Genomic DNA, 21,348 nt, shown 5'->3' on the forward strand with positions numbered 1-21,348 from the left:
CCAGCCGCCAACCTGTAGGAAATATAGAGGGCAGAGGAATGCGTGAACTGAGGATGCAATCAGCAAAATCAGACTCTTAGAAACTCTACAGCTCAAATGATCAGGGTCCTCCAAAACGTAAAGTGCAGAGAAAAGAACAGAGGGAAAACTTATAAACTAAGAAACTTAAAAGATGTATCGATTTAAAAAAAGGAGGGGGCAATAATAACTCTGGTGTCTAAGGATGCACATGTAGGTAATAAAACAAACAAACAAAAACAAAAGGAAGTGATTCCTAAATGTACTGGTTATCGGGGTGCCTGGCTGGCTCAGTCAGGAGAGCACTCAACCCTTGATCTCAGGGTCGCGAGTTCAAGTCCCACTTTGGGCGTGGACCTTACTTTAAAAAAAAAAACTAATAAAAGTACTGGTTACTTTTGGAAGCGGCTATTAGGGGGTAAGGCATGTGAGATGGTTGGGTGGCTGGGAAACTTCCATATCTTGACTCGAACAGATGTTACAAAGATAGCCGCCTTAAAACAAGTGACCTATAAATATATACGTGTATATGAATGTTGTCCAATACAATGATCACTAGCCTCTTGTGCCTATTAGGGTGTAAATTAATTAGAACTAAATACAATTTAGTTTCTCGGCCATCCTAGACAACTTTCAAGAGCTCAGTAGATAGTGGCTACCTTTTAGGCAGTGCAGAAATAGGACACATTGTACAGAACCAGTTGTGTGTGTGTGTGTGTGTGTGTGTGTGTGTGTGTGTGTGTGTGTGTGGGTGGTTTTCTATAATTGTATTTTACTTATAATAAAAATTTTAAAGAACATGCCCTCAAAATACATTACCCAAGTGCATTTATTTGAATTTATTTCAAATAATGAATATTGGCTCATCTTTGAAGCAATGGCTAAGGGCACACACCTTCCAGAAAAGAGATGAAACCAATTTATGGCATTATGTAGCAGGGACTCAATGAGTCCAATGGATCTGATTTAAAGTTACTGGAATGAGAAACTTTCATCTCAAGGGCAATGTACTCATGCCTAGAAAAGGTTAATAAGCTCTTCTTCACTATGGATTGATAACCGATCATTCCAATTATCATTAAACATTTATTAGACATTGGGAGCAGACAGGGCTATGGCAAAATAGGGCAGCAGAGTCCCTGCCAAATGGACACTCCAAACAAGGCACTTAAGATATGTAACCCAATTACAAAAGGAGGACGAGGGAAGCGCTCCTTCCCCCGAGCTGGAGATCCTTAGGTCAAACACATCATACCTCAGTACTATTGCTGAGCTCACAGTGAGGATGAAGGAGGAAGTTCCTTTGAAGAGATTCGAAGGAGGGATATGAAAGCAAAAAATAAAAGGTTGGCCAATGGAGTCATAAAATGTTTTCAAGCAGAGCAAATGACTTAAGAGAAATGGAAGGCTAGACGTTCACACAGATCAAAGGGAGAGCTACAAAATATGTTACATAATAGAGCGAGGGCCTGAAAAGAAATAATTTAGAGGTCAAAATAGAGAATCGCAGAGAAGCAATGTATAAAAAAGGCAGGGTGTCCACTAATCCTCTCCAGTTGTTAGCAGGTCAAGGGTCAGGGCTATGGAAGAGGATAATTATAAAGGAGGCATTTGGAATAAACGAGAGAAAAGGGAGGAAAGAAACATCTTAACTACAAAGCACCCTTCCAACTGGGTCTTTAATTATCCAGGGGGAATATCAATATTTTCCTTAAAATCATGTAATGGGTGGTAAAACACAATGAGGAAAAATACAAGACTAAGGAGCCTGTGACCCAGTGTAATAAAAAGGACACAGACGTGCATTCACCATTAAAAGGTGTGGAAAATCCATAATCCCAAGTTACACTTTGGTAGTCACACAAGGTACCACACACCAAAAGGCAGGCCAGCTTTGAGTCAAGCTAAGAGAAGCCCATCTAGAAAATGATGCCAGAATGGGTTAGCACATGATCAGAAAAAGAGGAAAACCAAAAATCAACAGGACCTACCTTCCCCCTCTTATTCCAATCTGAGCCTTTCAATCTCACAAAGTCCATCGTATGCTTGCGTGTGTCTGGATCTGATCCAAAGGGTCTGTACAAGCTCTCTCTTACATTTTATTCTATCAAGAAAGATTTGGCAACTGAAATCTATTATGATGTCAAAAGGTAGCTGACAACATAAAATGTATCCCACTGAGCTGATGCCGTACATGGCTAAATTTACAACAACAGGAGTATCATAAAAATTATAAGAACTGCAAATGAACCACTGATTTCTAGTTCCCGGACATAAATAATGGTAAGGACCTGGACAACTTCCAACATCTTCACCACTGTTTAATTTGTCAAAATCTATCAAGAGCATTTCAACCACAGACCTGTCCTCTAAGGTACATTATCATTCCCACGCTTAGATTAGCCTCGGTGGCAGCCCAAGTCAGACTGCATAATTACGAAGACTCCATCAGGATCCTTCTCTGGCATTTGTAAGTCCTCAACGTGGCAGTAGCTCACTCTTCCTGAAGTACCATTCTTACTCTCAATTAGTTATTTAAGATCATTTAAAAATTTGGCTCTAATTTTGTGAGCTATGTCTGTGCTTTCAAAATTAGTCCCTCATTACAGTGTTAAGGTTCCTACTGGGCTCAAATTAGCAAGATTTTCTGTTTACTTCCTATTTGTGAACCAGGAAGGCTGGTAGCAGTATGGTGCTGGAGTAGTTAGCTGACAGCTGTTGGGAAACCCAGCAGGTAGGGAGGTCACACGTTGGGGAAAAAAATAAAAAAATGACAAAAGACAGTAATTCCTTTCTCAGAGAAAGTTAAGATACAGAACCGCACGGCTTCCTCCACTAGTCATCAACTCTATGGACTATTCAGAGAGATGACAAGAAAAGAAAATGCCTTTAACATACATGTAAAATCTCTTCAACCACACTGCATTTCACTCCTAGTGAATTCAAAAGCAATGGCTTAACTATGACATCACTCACTGATGAACGCGAAAACGTGGTAAAGGATAATAAAATAGCAAAAGAAACAGAGAAATCAGAGATAAGTGCCTTTTACAAAGGTACTCAGCGAGGAATGATCTTTTAGGTATAAGTACATAAGCCTGGGGGGGGGGTGTTGTGTGGCGTGTGTGTGTGTGTGTGTGTGTGTGTGTGTGTGTGACCGCACCCCTGCTTTTCCAACTGACATATGTCTAGAACAAATTTACAATACTGTTGAAAAGAAAAAAAATAAATGTTTGGCCCTAACAGTGTTAGCAAAGACAATCAGAGGGCAGTATCATGGCTGAAGTAGAAGCTATATATGCATTTGTGCAGAAACTAAGCAGTTCTAACGCTATGATTAGTCCTGATACAATGAGTGTAGGGAGATGTTCGATAGATACTAAGTAAATCTAGCATACACTACTTGAGCCCAAATTGGTTTATTTCACATTTCTGCATTTGGGGGGAAAAGCAATTTCTGTACGACAGATGCACCTGGAGTTTGCCACGCGGCCTACACACAGAAAGGGCTGTAGAGTCATAGATTTAGAAACAACGAGAAAATTGCATTTGATGCTTATTTGCTAAAAAAAAAAAAACCAAAAAGCATATTTTCCCCCATGGAACACGTTTGCATTCAGTTAGTCCATGTCTACACAGGTAAGTGAAGAGTAGATATGAAAAGCTGAATTTCATCTGGGTCAGTCAAAGCCCCCAGTCACTTGCTACTGAAGATAATGTTGGTTTGGCCTCAGCTGGACCCTACTGGTCACTTACAATAATAAAATACATGCGATGAATAAGCCATCAATCCTCCATTTCTCTTTACATGTGTAAATGTGGCCTAACGCCTCCATCAATGTCAGAGAGCTGCCCTATTATAATGCTAAGCTTTTTCATCAGCGTGGTATTCTTTTTAAACTCTAAAACTCAATGAAGTCCTGAAAGTAGGTGACACAACAAGAGTACTCTTTTTTGGTCTCCTCAAGAAAGTCTTTACTTAAAAACAGAGCCCCAGAAAACATGACGCAAAAACTAACAGGAAGGAAGGGAGGAACAGACAATTCAACAAAACAGCTGGAGAATTCAATACCCCATAACAGTAATGGATGGAACTATCGGAAGAACAGCTAGGGAACAGAAGACATGAATGACACAAAGAACCCAATAAACCTAGCAGACGTCTACAGAGAATCCCACCCAGCGACAGAATACAGACTCTTCTCAAGTGCACATGGGATATTCTCCAGGATTATGGCTTGTGACCATAAGATAAGCCATAAAACAGACCTCAATAAGCTTAAACGATGGAAACAATACAAAGTATGTTCTCCAATTACAAAGAAATGGAATTAGGAACCAATAACAGAAAGAAGTTGGAAAATTCACAAATATGTGGAAATCAAACACACCCCTAAATAACCAGTGGGCCAAAAAGAAATTAGCAAATATTTTGAGACGAATGAAAAAAAAAAAGAAATAACATGTCAAAACTTACAAGATACAGGTAAAGCCATGTTCAAAGGGAAAGGTGTAACTGTAAACACCCTTACTAAAAAAGAAGAACGCGTTCAAATACACAAAGTCTTAGTTTGAGTTAATCCAGCCCCATTCACGATTCCATTGATATATCTCAGAGCTTGGTTTTTCCAGCCATAATACTGAGCAACTTCTGCAACAATCATCTTTACTCAGTAAAGACAGAAGTTTGAAGTTTTGTTATAGAGAACACCATGTTATTTGTCCATGGAAGCTTTGAGTAGATTCTCTTCTTAATAATTTCCTAAATGAGGAAACAGACAAATTAGAAGACACAGCTTTAAAACTTAGATTTCTGTATTTGTATCTGGTAGTTTTTCTGATACACAAATAACTAGCCTTGTGAATGTAAACTTTTCGTGGCTTATCATATTTACATGCTGCCAACCAGTAAATGCTTAGCTTACTATTATCATCTTTCTTAATACATATCCACACACATCTCCATGTACATACCAGGAATGACAAAATCCCATTATGAAACTGCTCCCAACTGTCAGACCAATGCCGTCCAAGATAAATAATCACCAATCTATCAAGAACTGAACAGGTGAGGGGGGAGGGAGGATGGTGTGGATCATGATAAGGAAGAGAAAACAGGAGAAGCAAGGATGCATTTTGGTTCCTAAAACTACATCAAGCTATGGGAGGCCACACATTACCACCTGGGTGAACTGAGACTGCCTCTAGAAAGATAATGGAGCAGAGATCATCTTCTTGCTAGTCAAGTGATCTGAAAGAGCAAAGAGGTGAATAATCTGGATTTCAAAAGCAAACAGACCTCAATTCAAGTGTAAAATCTGCCATTTTTTAAGTTTAATTTTGAAAGAACTGTAGACTTATCAGAAGTTGTAAAAATAATACAGGACCAGGAAACTGGCATGGGTATGTTACCATTAACTAGACTATAGACCTTAATCGGTTTTGTCTGCTTTTTCTGCAATCCCAGGCAATTTAACACAGCTAACCCCTCTGATCCTCAGTTCACTCGTCCAAAACATGGTGATAAGAGTGTCTACACTTCACAGTATTTAAAAGGATTCCATGAAACAGGGCTAGCATACTGCTTGCAACAGTAGCTGATACACAGCAAGAGCCCGATAAACGGTCACATTATAATTATCAAATGAGGCTTTGGGGATTTCTAGGTCTACTCTCGCTCTTTCCTTGGGGCCTTTCCTACTACCCACTAATAATGAGATGGCATCTGCCACCATTTACAGTTTGAGCTCAGAGGACAAAAACACTAAAAAACCAAAAATGTAGCCTACAACAAGGATCGAAAGAAAATCCAACTCAAAATTCCATTTTCTTGTGGACATATCTTGATTTTCTTTCTTTCTTTTGTTTTTTAACTTCATTTATCCAACAGCAAAATGACTCAGTTACTACCAACAATGCCTTCTGAGGTCTTTGGAGGAAAAAGGAGTGCACTAAAATAACTGAACCTGAAACCGACATCCAAGAATAATCTGATACTTGAAATGGCTTTGCTTCCCCTTTTCTTTGGAAGGGTGGGGTAGGTTTTTGAGTGTATATATAAGTGTATATATATATATATATATATATATATATATATATATATAATATATGTATTTTTTAAAATATATATGATATATGTCACACTTTTTCTAATATAAGTTTTTAAATATTAATTAGATTATTTTTAATCACACAGATTGAACACAAGCCTGGATCCACCCTGCTACACTTTCCAAACCTACTTGTATCAGCGCTCAAGGGAAGCAACACTCTTTAAGAGGCATGCTCTCTAATAGGTCTTAGCCAGCCAGACCTCTATGTAGATGTCCTTTTTGTGCAGCTGAGAAAGAACTGCACATACAAACAGTCCGTTCAAGGCACAATCAGGATTCTCCAATCTGGGGGCTATCACACACTCGCGTCAACTATCTATGTGAGCCCATCCAAGATGCCTCTGGCTTTGGCACTGCAGACATATGCCAGTACCCAGAATGCTCTGGGCCCTATCTCCTTCACAGCAACGTTTTCAGGACACAAGTGTTCAATTTACAATGGGAAAGAAGAACTTTGCTGAATTTCCCCCCAGCTTTGACATTTCTAAACCTTGAGAATAGATGAATCAGAAACATCAAGGATTTTTTTTTTTTTTGGTTCTTTTTCTTTTTTTTCTATTCTCTTTTCTTTTTAGGAAATTAGCTGCATTTTCAAAACGTGCCACCCACAAATAGTGTGCAACACTAAAAGTGTCTGCTCTGTTTCTCTCAACAGACATTATTTAGAATCCATTCCAAGGACAGATAATATGTCCGTGAATCAACCAAACAGCGAGAGTAGGCATCTTTGGTTCATTTTATTTTATTCTTTATTCTTTGGTTCATTTTAATACACAAACGTCTCTTCCAATCTCCTAAAGTCAGACCAAATGAGAATCGCATTTTGATAGTTGGAGCTCTGATTTCAGATCAGGGCAGGCATCTCAAACCAAGCCATCTCCAAGGAAATCACTTAGTGTTAACTAAGATCATAGGAAAATAATTTAACAAATACAGGACTGGATCCATTCCAATCACCACATGTATCAATTAGCTAGCCTACCGAACTTGGTTTCCCACTCCCAAGATTTATTTTTAACTGGATCCAAGACTTGGGGAAGTGGGGAAGGCAACTTGTTTCATAAGATATACCACAAGGACCAAAACCTACTCTCCCACCTGAATGAACAAGATGTCTTTAACTCTGTGGGCCCCTGGCCCCTGTCCGGATCTAGCTCCCTCTTTTTCAACATGAACATATGTTTTCCTTAAAATTACTTCTTTTTTCCTACCCTGGTGTTATGCAAGATCCCTGCTTATTTTGGCATTGGAAACAAAATAAGAAGAGCCACCCAGAGTTCTCCATTCCAAAGGGAGGAGCTTCCCAAGAAAAGCAAAGCTTTGCTGTTGCATTTCCTTTCAGCACGGCGAAAGAGCAAGCGGTATTCTTCGGCGTGGAAATTCAGTCCAGATGAGGGAGCTGCTCCTGAGACACCTATTAAACCATGAATGGCAAGTGCAGGCAGGGGCTGCCTAAACGTTCATGATCACTCAGTGCTTGTAAAACACAGGAACTGGCAATAGAAACAGACACACAGACAGTGAGGCCTGCAAGCGGGCCTAATATGCCATCAGAAAAGGCACTTTTCAAACACGAAATAGGAAGAAAGGCTATGCCTTCTCTTTCAGAGGTAGTGCAGCCCAAACCAAACTCTCCCATCAAGAAGCGAACCTTGACTTTATTTCTAGAAGGAAGTCCTCGCTAAAACGGCCATCAAGCCGAGGTGAAAGCTTTGAAAGCGAAGGGACTGACGTGCTTGTAGAAGGAAAACAAAGAGGGGCTTGCAGAGAGAATATGGGTTTCGATGAGGAAGGACGACCGCCAAAATCAGTGTAAGAAGTAAGCGCTCACAGAATAGATCACTGTGAGCAGAGCTCTCCCGCAGATGTCGGAGGGAGTGAGCTAAGCCTCACACTTGGAAAGGTTGTGTGCCTGGAGCCATGATATATAAAGTAAGACCCAAGCGCCAAAGTTTTGATTTAGCCAAGCGAACGTGGCTGTTTTTGTTGGGTGGAAGAGGCGTTTTTTTCACTGAGCAAAGAATTACGGTAAACATCTGCTCACCGTGACCACAGAAGGTGGTTGTTTTCATCCAAGGTCATTTTAAAGGACTAAATGTAATTAATAAAACCACACAGTAAGAGTATCCAACCGTCCAAAGCGTCTGCTCACTTCTACCCACAGGCCTATTTATTAAAACAAGCCATCGAGAAAGTTTCTCGACGTTGCCATTGCTACTTCTTGGGGACCACTGGTGGGGGGAAAGTAACCTCTATCTCGCAGCATGCTTGAAAATACACATGAATGTCACTCCTTAACGCATCCCTTACGCCGTGGTTTCCCAGAGGGTTCTCTTGGTCTACTGGCGAGACTTTATTATCATACACATATCATGGAGGTAAGTAAAACCCCATTTAAAAAAAAAAACACACAAATTAATGTTCTAATGGATTTACTTCACACGAAGAAGTCCCAGAGTACATCTCTCTGTCAAGCTATCTCTTTTGAAAGTGAGTATAAGAATTCATATACTCCAAAATGGTTTCGGTTTTTAAAAATTCCTTATTTGGTTCGTTCTTTTGGAAGGAATGGGGAGGTAGGGAAACCAGTGGAAAACTGAATTATTCAGGCTGACTGTCGCTCAAATCTGTCAAATTAGAGCTCAAAACATCACTTTACCTCTGAACAGCCAGCCATGAGCCCCTCCACAAAAGGAGAGTCATCTACGGTTATTATTAAATGTTCCCAATTAGGAGAACATAATCAAATTCATAAAACACCAACTTCCCTTCTGAGCTAAGCGAACCTCTCTACCTACAACATCAGCAAGGTTTTCTAGATTTAGAAAAGGCAGTTTTGCATAAACCACCACCATGGAATGAATAAAGCTAAAGAACTAATAAGGTTTCCTGTTTCTAACCCTCTGGTCATGTCAGTATGATCGATCAACAAAATACTAAGTTCACTGAACCTCAAAAATATTTTCTCTCTTTGCTTTCTCTTCTTCCCATGGAACCAGAGCACAGAAATTCATAAAGGTCAGACTTCAGCAAGCTTACTGAAAAAATAAATATTAAATTTATCAACTCTATTTTTTCTCGTGATTATAATCATCGGCAAGGTGCCGGCTGTTAGAGCCATTCTAAGAGCAGCTTAGGAGCCAAGGGGGGTGGGAGGTCGTCAGTGTTTCAACTTTGCCCACCATCGGTCTTGAACACCTAACTATTAAACACCTCCTGGGTGCCGGGTACTGAGTGCTGTGTGTGCGTGTGTATGAGTGTGCATGCGCACACAAGGGTCCGTGTGTAGAGCAGGGGGGGAGTGAAGGGTGAGGTGTTATCTTCCGAATGCTACTGGTATCTGATAGAATCTGAAGGGTAATTAACACAAACTTCAGAGCCGGCCGAATTTAGAAAATTAGGGTGTTCGTTTTCTCATTTTCCACAAGGCTGAGTGTTATGTGCTAAGAAAGGAAAGAAGGGAGGCAGAGCTGGAGAAAGCAAGCAAGGGTTTGATACCCCAACTGCCCTCGTGACGATGAAGCCGAAGACAAGGAAGGAAAGGGACTGCAAAGGCCCAATCCTATTTAGTAACTGTCAACGCCTTCGGCTGTGAAAGGGAGCGAGCCTTAACGTAATCCACTAATTCCCCCCAACACAGTCGAATTCGTGTGTACGGGCGTCTGGGTGGCTCAGCCGTCAAGCGTCTGCCTTCAGCTCAGGGCGTGATCCCGGCGTTCTGGGATCGAGCCCCACATCGGGCTCCCCCGCTGGGAGCCTGCTTCTTCCTCTCCCACTCCCCCTGCTTGTGTTCCCTCCCTCGCTGGCTGTCTCTCTGTGTCAAGTAAATAAATAAATCTTTAAAAAAAAAAAAAAGAATTCGTGTGTACAATCAAGCCCAGTATCAGAGGCCCCTGTGGCCCAAATTGGAAGGTTAGCATGTACCCCCACACTAATGGATGCATAAACAAAAATGTGTTGTACCCATATCTGTATCATAGAGGGATGAAATCAGCTATCATTTTGAAGCTTTAAAAGAAAATTCCAAGCTTTTAAGTATATTCCTGGTGAAAGATAATGTGATGAGTGTCATAATAAAAAAATAACTTCGTAGAAGGAAATGATTCTTTACCCCTTTTAAATTTTCCTTACGAAGTGCATCATTTTAACCTAATGCATTTCCACATACTTATCCATAAATGTAAATTTGTTTTGATAAAATGAAGAGCCTTTTAATCCAAATTGCACAGTGATGCTTCTACACTGATCTGTTATAACTTAGTAATCAGAGTTAACAGACTGCCTAATTAACCAAGTCATCATTTGCCAAGATCCAAATATGGGATGAATTGTGGGCCAAGGAGAAAATATGATGGACATGAAAATTATTAATTCAGGGAAGCATTCAAAGCATGTGGAGTTAAAGTTCTTTGCTAAATCTCACCATCTTTAATATCCTTAATTTTTATAATATAAGTAGCGTGCAAATAAAAATTACAAGATACACAGAAAAACATTTTTATTTATTTTTTCAGAAAAACATTTTTAAATCAACTGGTTATTAGTTAGTGATATAATTACTTTCAAAGCATTTGACAACCTATGAGGTGAAAATCATAGATGTCTTCTGATAATAACATCCAGTGACATCCGGTGAGTGCCTACAAGGTGCCAGCACCATTTTCAGTGCTTTATAGAGATCAGGATGTTTATTCTCTACATGAACCCTAATTCTTTGGAAGGTACTATTTTTATCTTGAGGTATCAGATAGGAGAACTGAGGTTCAGAATATTTTTTGCTCAGCAGAGTGCATGAATAAACAAACAATATCCAGTCCTTTCAAAAGTCTTAGGGAAGTGTTATTAAGAATTCTATAATTATATTGACCCAAATTTTTACCCACAGAAGCTTTATCTATTCATTTATTATATACTCAGGAGGAGACAGGACATCGGGGTAACTTCTAACATGCCATGGGGGTGGCCCGTACAAAAACCTTCTGCGTCACCAACTTGCCATCCCTATCACTAACATATTAGTATGTCCTAAAAGATGTGTAGTTTAACTGGGCTTCGATACTGTATAAGCCAATAGATGTCCCTAGATAACTGAAATCTAAGTCCATGTATATGGTTTAATCCTAGAAGAGATGGTAAATCCACCAGTCCAGAAGTATTCTTGCAGCCCCTATATCACTGGATTATAATGGACCTTTTCATCCACCTTGCAGATATAAATATGTTGAAATCAAGGATCTTGCTTTAGGACCTAGAATAGTGACCGATGGTACATGGATGGTTGACCAGAAGGATAGACAGGAAGAACACAGCAATGAATGAACTCCAGGCTCCTAGAGGGACACAGACATAGTAATATTTCTGAGCCAGTGCTTACCTGCAAGGTAGTGAACGCCATTAGAGATGGCCAGTTAATTGGGCAGACAGCTTCAAGGGGAAAATTTCACATGATATTCAATCACGCATAGCTGGGCTAGGTGATATTTAAAGGTTCCTTCCAACCCTATAATCCTATGTATTTATGGTGCCTTGAGCACTGTGCCTTCCTTATAGGACACATATGCACAGTCTATCATCCCAGAATTCTGCCCCCTTGTTCGGAAACCAACACCCTCTTCACCCACTTTCCATTGCCTTGTGTAGGCTGAATGCCATCCATCACTCTTAAGAGAAGCATGTGACCCACTCAAGGCCAAGTACACCTTCACACCTCTCCCCACCCACTCCTGCTCCAGCCCCAGAGACTGCTGCAGTGACAGGCGCATGGCACACACTGGACCAATCACAGCACCAGGAAGATCTAAATTCTATGAGAGCTACTACGACTCATGAGAAGAGATTTCTTTCTGTTGGAGCTGCTATGAAAACAGACTCATGAATGGTTATCATACCACAAGTTGGTAAACGCCTACACGAATGAATCCAACACAGAACATAGCACAGCCAAGAGACTGAGAGGAGACTTACTAGCAAGATCTGAACTCCTTGGTCCAGATGTTCCAGAAGCTAGTTCCACCATCTGACTTTTCAGCATCATGAGTCAATTAAATCCCTTGTCCCTATACTCCTCACAAGTAACCAGGGAGACCTAACAAACAGGAGACTCAGTATTTTAAGACACAGACATGTTGAAAATGACCTGCTGCTTGTGTTAAAAAGGATACACCGATACCTCCAACTCCTTAAGTAAAAATGTTTTTATTTGTGGTCCCTTGCAACTGGCTTTTAGATATTTCTACAAGCCTAATATTTTACTCTATGTTTTTAAAACTCTAAGTTAATTTTTATTTTTGAAGGTCTAAGTCCTTGGCATACAGCCTACAAACCTGTAATTCTACCAAGTAACTGAAGACCTTCTAACTTTGTTAGCCAGTGTTCCCTCTAAGGATCCCAGAGCTTCACCCTCATAAATAAAAAGCCTTCCAGGTGAGTGTATCCCAAGAACGAAAGGGACATTCTGAACCGCTTGCTGGGAAAACACCCCAGGTTCCAGGCCTGCTGCTTTGGGAAGGAGACCCTTTCACTTGCCACACTTTTTCACACAGGTGATTGAGCGGAACAAATCAATTGTTGGGTGGTCAGAGGCTAATAAGAAATAAAACGAGGGCTACAGAGATGAGGTTAATTAGAATAATGTACCAGAGAAAAATGACTCAAAGATCTAGAGAAAATGTCTTAACAAACACATCCAACTGGAGCTAGAAGGATGCCAATTAAGTGGTTGTCCCTGTTCCTAATCGTATTGGGACATACTTTTATTTCCCATAGCTCTTGTACCAGCAAAAAAGAATTAAAGCATTTGGAAAAGTCTAGTAAGATCAAACAGGGCCTGTGAGGTGGCACTGAAGTGTAAAGGCTCAACGTGCAGCGTACGAGCAATCCCCGAGTGGAAAATTCACGCTGAAATAAAACAATGCCCGCACCCCAACGCCCGTGAGAAACATCTCCATGAGGGGGACCATACGGCACGGTGGTGAAGAGCCCCGGCACCAGACGGACAGGGCCTGGGTTCCAGTCCTGGCTCTCCCTCTGATAAGCAAAGATGCGTGAGCCACGAGTCACTTAACCTCACCATGCCTCTGTTGTCCGATCTACGGAACAGATTTTTAGAACTGAAACGCTCTCGTAGAGTTTTTGTGCATCAATACGTACGTGCTTGGAACCACGGGTGGCACAGAGTAAAGTCTGACAGTAGCTGATAGAGAGTCGACTTCTCACACACTAGCGTCATTCTCTCAAACAACTGCTGTTCGTCGGGATTTCTCAAGACGAGCTTCTTCTTGAGTTTTGAAAACCCTCCTTCTACCTCTCCTTCCTTTTTAAGGGAGAAAGAGGAAACTCTGCAAGCGGAGACAGGCGATCACACCAAGTGTAAGTTCTTCCAGGCGTGTGTATCTCTGTAAAGCCGAGAAGTCCTCTGCCCGGCTTATGCTAGGAGTAGAATTTCAGGAAACTGCCGCGTTTGAGAAGCAGGCAGGGACTGGAAGAATGGATTTGTGTCACTGCTAATGAATGATTTAGGACAGATACGGACAAAAGCGAGGCATGGTCTCTCTGGATGAGAACGTACCCCGAGAAGGGTTTATTGATGGTAAGAGTTAGCAGTGAGACATTCAACTCCCGACACCGTAAGCAGACCCACCTGGCACGGAGAGACTGCCCCACCAAACCGCACCCAGACAGGCAGCAACAGTTCAAAACAGCAGAGAAAAAGCCCTCAGAAAGCTCCTAATCTCTCCCGCTGATACTCAGGCACCCGGGTATTAAGAAGAGAGCAGCACAAGAGCTGAGTCACACTGCCAAGCCTCCCATGTCAACGGCGCAAATCAAGTCTCGCCTTACACAGATCGGTTTCCCCTTTCGTGATTATTGTTTTAGTTTCCGAAATGATATTTGGAGACAGGGGTGTTCCATGTTTTTGGAGATGTGAGAAAGCCACTCTGAAGGCTGTCATGTGCCTGATCAAAGTTTCTCCTGAATCCTTAGCCTCGACTGAAACTGAATTTTAGCTTTTTCTTTACTAAAAAGACTATCAGGAACCAAAGGGGATGCTTTACACTGTATTTTAATCGGGTTCTTTTATGTTTTAGAAGTTGAGAGGGTATACAATAGGAGTTAATAAAATTAATGGCTCTCTTCATTTCTTCGATAACCCTGGCCATTCCATAAATCATGTAAATAAGAGTATGTGATGGGATATACTTCATCTTTTGCCACCAAAATGTTATGGGATACAGAGACTTGCTCCAGCTTCCACACAATAAATGCACAAAGAACACACGCACTGAAAAAACAAAAGAGCAACAACAGGCAAGCCTCCTTAAGCAGGTGGAAGAAACCAGAGTTCACAATGAAAGATATTTACATCCAACTCCCTTCAACCTATGCAGACTTGAGTTTCATGCAAAAAAGAAGCATGCGAATTTTCAGGAGAGATGCACCAAGTGTATACTTTTTTAAAAATGAGGATTTACAGGAAATTTAAGACACAGTCTCTCATGAGGCAGATCAAACCAGCTCTGATTAACTTACAGACAAAACACATCCCCAACCTGGTATCTTTAGGACAGTGGAGCATCCTGAACTCCAAATTTCTTTCTTTCTTTTTTTTTAAAAAGAGAAGGACAGGGGAGGCGGGGAGAGGGAGAAGGAAAGAGAGAATCTTAAGCAGGCTCCACATCCAGCATGGAGCCCAACGTGGGGCTCCATCTCATGACTCTGAGATCATGACCTGAGCCGAAATCAAGGATCAGAAGCTTAACTGACTGAGCCACTCAGGTGCCCCCGAACTCTGAATTTCTAAGGTTTTCTGGATGTGGGTCAGGCACCAAACAACAACCTTCCCAGCATTTTAGGTTTATAATCTGTATTATCCAAAACTGGTTATAAACATCCAAGAGTCAACACATCAACAATGAATATAAAACAGATCAACCTACTTGTGTTCATTTTGCACTTTTTAAAGTGAATTCAGTGCAAGAAACAGGAGCACATTAATCGGGAATCAAGGCTCTTCACCATCTTTACCCGTCTTTTTCAAAAATACTGCAGGACAGTGCAATGAGTTTGTCAGCATACCTCCCAAACCCTTTGCTGTTCTTTCTAAACCGACAGCATCATTATCTTGTTCCAGACTCTGTGCAAAGTACTGCATGAGTCTCATCTCATTTAATCCTTGCAATAATACTACGAGTGAGGTGATGCTATACCCATGGCTCAGGTAAGAGCCTGGAAAGAGGAAGAGAAAGCGATTTGTCCAAGGACAAAGAGCCAGTGAACGAGAGTGCTGGGATTTGATCTCCGAATCCAATGTCCTTAATTAACCTGTACCACCCACAGTACACTTACGGCCCAAACGACAAATGATTCTGTCTTCACGGCAAAGATGATATATAACCCTTTCTGGATGGGACACACAGAGTATCAAAGACTTGTTTAGTATAGAGTGGAAACTTTCCAGAGAAAACCCAGGGGCAGTATTCTATTCCTATAATAAAGGTGATGTGTGTGGTTTTATTTCTTCTCTTCCCCTCTCACCCAGATGCAGTCCTCTTAGGTATCATGAAAACACAGAAATTCACAGGGAAATCCCCAAATGGACTCTATTTCCACCACTACTAACTGGGAGCGCACGTATCAGCCACTGGCCACCGTCAGCGGAGAGGAGACACACTGAATCACGCAGACCTGCCCTGGGCACAGTACCTGGCAAACAGGTACATTCAGAACAATCAAGAGGCTTGGATGGAGGACAGTGAGAAGGGGAGGGGAGGGGAGGAGGAGGGAAATCTTTAGTGTGGGTGTTCAGGGAAGACCTCCCCCATGAAGCTGATATTTGAACTGAGCAATAAGGAATGAGGGAGGGAGCCTGTGAACCAGAGAAATGGTTCCAGGAAGAGAACACCATGGCTCAGAGGCAACTGGGCTTTTATGGCATCTGAGCACGGCAGTGGTGTCTAAATAAAAGATTGGGAACCATACAGCAAAAGCCCAAAGCTTCTAAGAGTCTCTTGAACAGGCAACATCTTCAAGACACGATTTCCAGAGAGTCAACTGCCCTTCCACCACCAGCCACCATCCAGAAAGCGCCACCACTTGTCAATCTTCGGGACACACGGCCGATGGGGCCGTCCGTGGACACGGCCACCATCTCTGACACACTCGCGCCACAGTTTCTGTGAGCAGACGACACTGTTCTCAGAGGGCTGCTACCGAGAAGATCTGTGGGGACCGGGGCCTGCTGTGCAGACTCAGCACAGAGGCAGGGCCCTGGATGAGGCAGGGCGAGATCAACATCATGGGGCATCACCCCGCAGGAGTGAAACCCTACGGAGTTTCAGATTATCATCAGCAATACCAGCGTGAAAGCAGTTAGTGAATTCTGCTTGCGGGGCAGGCCCACTGCCTGAGTAAGTAAAAAAACGGAATAAAAAAAAAAAAAGAAAGAAAGAAAAGAAAAAGAACGGCACACCTCTCAGGGGAAATGGTCAAAAAGGAACCCAGAGATCTAAGTTCTGTTAGAAGGGCTGTCCAGGAGAACACGTGGCCGCAGAGTCCTTGAAGACGGGCATCAAAGCCGGCCCCCAAGGCTCTACTTGAACTTGTAAGAGAATTCTGGGATGGAAGCAATGGATTGTGAAATATACATTATCTACAGTGAGACAGTGACCAACGAACCAGCCGCAGGACAGTAAAAACTCCTCAGAGACCGGGATTTCCTCCACATCATCCGGGCTGTGTAGCACCGTGCGGCCATCTACCCCCCACCGGGAGCTGTGCTAAGCGCTTTATGAACATCACCTCACTGACTTCTCACAGGGAGCTAGCTCCTGTTTTTAGCCCCATCTCCCAGATGAGGTGGCAGTGGCCCAGAGAAGTTAAGTAACTTGCCCCATGTCACTCAGGCAGTAAGTAGAAAAGGTGGAATCTGATTCTCGGCTGATCTATCTTCAAAGCAGACACTCTTCGGCACACGGCTGCCCCATGTCCACAGCAGGCACTCGGGAATGTTTGTGGATGCATCAACTACTGTGAGTCATGAGCGTAGCGAAGGCCGGTACGGGCAGACACTATATAATGAAGCATTGAGAAGTCTCATTCTACTCATTCCATGAGATGGAAATTTTCACAAGAGTAACGTAAGGCCAGTCTGAGTTAGAAAAATGGGACAGGGGTCTTGTGCTCCCCATTACCCAAAGTTAAGTTTTCAGCAGAGATGTGGGAGCCAGCAAATCACAGAGATGCGGGGCGCACAGCGTTCTCCTGTCAAAGCCATCAGCAATGTCCCCTGCGAATATTGGTGTGAACAGAATTCGGTATAAGGCCGCATGTCGCTAGGACCTCAGGCAGGTACTCAAGCTTTGACAAAAGCTTGTATCCAAAGGAGAGGAAATGCATTAGAAAATTCTCAAGCTTAAATTTTGGTGGATAGCTCTCTTGGGAAAGAAACTGATTCCTCAGATTTGCCATGGCACTTTCAGTAAGAATACTATGGTCCTAAAATATTTACTGAGCTATGTATCTCCACTGAAAATCAAAGAAACTGAAATTTAAACATGTGAAATTCAAATTAGAGATTACATACAAGTCAATGGAAGACAGAAGACATTCACTGAAAACGTGTAAGAAAAATTCATATCATAATTTTATATAAGGAATTACAACTGTGGCTCGGGAGCCATTTACCTCTTCTTCCTTACTACTAGAATGTGGAATTTATCTGGACAGACACTTCCGAGATGCTCTTATGTTAAGGGTTACTAAAAGGATGTAAGTAGATAGAAGTCATTAAAACTGCAGGGAAAATTTAAAAGAAAATTTAAAGAGGCCTGCCCCAACTGAAAGGACTACTCTTTCTGACCCTTGTACTTCTGCCTCTTTCTTCAGGATGTAGAGGCAATGGCTGGAGAGCCAGCAGCTATAATGTGACCTTGAAAACAGAACAACACTTGAACAAAGACAGAAAGCACAAACTGCTCTTCCCCAAACACCCTTTATGAGAGAGAATATGCAACTCGTTTTTAAAAACTTATATAGTTGCATCTCTGTTACTAGAAAACAATTCTTATATGATATAATGATATGAAAACATGTCTGAAGACTACCCTATTTTTTCTGAGAGGGAAAAAAAATCGAGGAAACTCATGAATTGGGATTCTGATTACTCCTCTATTCACCAAGCTGTTTGTTTAACTATGACTTTCCTTCTTAATTACTACCACTAGCCCAGGAAGCATATTTGCTGAACCTGTCTCTCTGTTTTGACATGCAACACTTGTGAAATTCAAACATACTTGTAGACATCCAAAGCATTATTATTTATTAAGGACTATATTAAAGGTGGAAGATCTTAAAACACTTTCAGAATCTGATGATTAAAGGAAATTTAATCATTCTTCATTGGCATTTGATCGTTAGCCTGCCATAATCTACCCATATATCCCTTCATCCATATTTGATACTGAAGAGACATTTCAACAGCTTGTCCATCAACTGCGAAGTGGAAGGAACATACAGAAAAACCACATTACTTAGAAAATAAAAGAGCTTTCCCCCACACTCATTTAGCTCATGAAAGCCCAATATGATTAAAAGGGTGAAGAAGGCAGACTCCACTGGGTGAAACAGAATGAGTGTAGAGAGCCATCTATTATATTTGTAAGGAGTTTCGAAATTTTCAAAGTGCTTTCGTATACATTATATCCTGTTTCATCCTTAAAACTACACCCTGCGTGGTAGTCAGGGCAGGTATTTTTTTTTTTTTATTCTCGTTTCTTCTTGAAAAATGGTTTGCTCGAGATCAGAGAGACTGCTACCCAGTGAGGTACCTTCTTTATCCTCTTTACCCTCTTTGATGCTTAGCTGAGGGGCCAGCAAACTATGGCCTTCAGGTCAAATATGGCCCACGGACTGTTTTTTGTAGTCCTGTTGGACCAGTCACACCCATCTGTTTGCATACTGTCCCCGGTTGATTCTGTGTTCAGCAGCAGAGTTGACCACAAAATCGCAACCTCGACTCTATGGCCCAGGAAGCTGACAAGAGGTAACATTGGGCTGTTTCAGAGACAAAATCTCCAGACCCTGCATTTGATGACCTTTCCACAAATCCGATCCAAGTTACAGATGCTATTCTTGAAAGCCACAGAGCTAGCTTAGAGGACGACACACTTACTCCTGCTGGCTTTGGAAGCTTTGCTTCATAATGAGCCATTCCACTGTCTTCCGAGAAACTACGTATCTGCTACAGGCTCACCTGCAAAGGTGGGTCGCGGTTTTCAAGTGGGACACGGTATTCGTGTTGTTTGCCACTTACCCTGAACTTTTAACGTGTCTCACAGCCATAAAAAGCCTGGGGGTCACTGGTTGGGGGCATGCATGATGCCAGAGGACTGCAACACACGGAGAGACACTGAAAGCAGAGAGAAGAGAAGAGGTTAATGGGAGAGGCCAATGGCGACGCTTCAGAAGGGAGGCATTCACATGAGTCCCGGGTATTCCTTGTGGACACGACTTTTACATCCAATATGCTGCCACGTATCTAAGCCTCTCTTTTGCCTCTTTCCTTATAGAATCAGCATTTCATTAGCTCACACTCTGCATTAGACAACGTGGTATGAAAAGTCAGGGCAAGACGATCCCTGAGTGTCAGTGAGGATTTCGCTTTGGGTTTTAGTCTTTTGGTCTCTCCCGGCACATCTAAGCAGAAACGACAAACGCTGGGGCGCCTGGGTGGCACAGCGGTTAAGCGTCTGCCTTCGGCTCAGGGCGTGATCCCGGCGTTATGGGATCGAGCCCCACATCAGGCTCCTCTGCTGGGAGCCTGCCTTCTTCCTCTCCCACTCCCCCTGCTTGTGTTCCCTCTCTCGCTGGCTGTCTCTATCTCTGTCGAATAAATAAATAAAATCTTAAAAAAAAAAAAAAAAGAAAGAAACGACAAACGCGCACACACGCACACAAGCACCCTGTTTGGGGGTTTGTTTTGTTTTGTTTTAAGTACAGCCAAACCCCAAAATCTCACTTGGCACTGTTCACAGCTCTCTTTCCAGTGGCACGTCGAACGCGGGAGGAGGCTGGGAGGCCGCCTCTTAGGGAAGCAGGCAGCCGCGGATGTGCGCACGTGCTCGAGCTGTGCGCTTCCGCGGCGTGGCTGGGGTCTTAGTAGAATACTGACCAAGTCCAATTCCAAGTAAGATGGAATTGCTGACAGCTAAGTCAACTCATCCTCGAGCAGTTTCAGCAAGATTTTGTGAATAGCAGTCAGTAGCGAGGTTTTGCAGGCCAGGCCCTTTCTGCCTAGATCCTGGGGATGATAATGCCACCTATGCAGGCCTGCAGATGACAGGAGGGGCTCTGTCACACGGGGCAACGGAACTCCAGAATGAGTACAAAGCCTGAGCCCTCCGGGGCGCACGTGTGCCGGTCTCCCTCAACAGAGAACTCAGACAAAAATCCACGAACAACACGTCTTCTGAATCTAATCAGAGAAGTTGAAACTGAAAAGGAGATGTATGAAGTTTTATGATTTGAATAGTCACATCGTATCTCCGGAAACTATGTGGGTTGCCTGTCTACCAGAGCTCAGAAGAGAGTGAAGGGGTGGTGCTCCCAGTGAGTGCCTCTTCTCGATCAGAGATAAACTCAGGCCAGATGGGTCCACATTATGTTTTCTAGGTATGAGTCGTCTACGCGAAGTGTAAACCGTTTGCCGAACATATTATGGCTTAAGAATCTTCGTTCTTACACGAATCGAACATGCCACGTAGCATCATCCCTCTGTGACAAGGCAGCTTAAGAGTAGGCTAAGAATGAATCAAAAATATTTTTAAAGATAATTTCAGTTGGCAAAGGCTGTAATCGTTCAAACTTAATTGGTGAACTCATTAGTGAGCAACTGCCACCACAAGAAAGGGGGCCATTGTCATCGACTTTTCAGAGCAATGAGATAACGAAGTTAATTATATTGTTTTCAATGGGTTTACACTTGCTTCCTTTTAAAGTCTACATTTTCCAAACATTTGTTCTGACACTCCATGTGTTTGCTCCTCTTTAAAAAAAAAAAAAAACAAAAAAAACCAACCCATCAGCTGTGGGCTCCTCAAGGAAAAGTCGGCAGATCACAGCCCTAACATCAGGGCAAAGCAATTGGAAAACTTTTCTACCCTTTATTATCTACTTGTAAAATGTTATAAGCCTGTAAACTAGTTAATTTATGAGCCGTGTT

At 42.2% G+C, this 21,348-nt stretch overlaps 1 protein-coding gene across 10 annotated transcripts in view; it reads right to left on the reverse strand.

Annotated features, from left to right (window-relative positions):
• The window catches only part of FOXP1 (forkhead box P1), a 571,962-nt gene that overhangs the window by 349,979 nt on the left and 200,635 nt on the right, over positions 1–21,348 (reverse strand). For 9 of the 10 annotated variants that reach the window (XM_026501232.4, XM_026501233.4, XM_026501229.4 and 6 more), the window contains one exon: positions 19,441–19,536. The exons of the other annotated variant lie outside the window; for it this stretch is intronic. The gene's annotated coding sequence lies outside the window, so the exon portion shown is untranslated. The remainder of the gene's footprint in view (positions 1–19,440; positions 19,537–21,348) is intronic. 10 annotated transcript variants of the gene reach the window in all.

Source organism: Ursus arctos, unplaced genomic scaffold (genome assembly GCF_023065955.2).
Source record: "Ursus arctos isolate Adak ecotype North America unplaced genomic scaffold, UrsArc2.0 scaffold_14, whole genome shotgun sequence".
Taxonomy (NCBI): Eukaryota; Metazoa; Chordata; class Mammalia; order Carnivora; family Ursidae; genus Ursus; species Ursus arctos.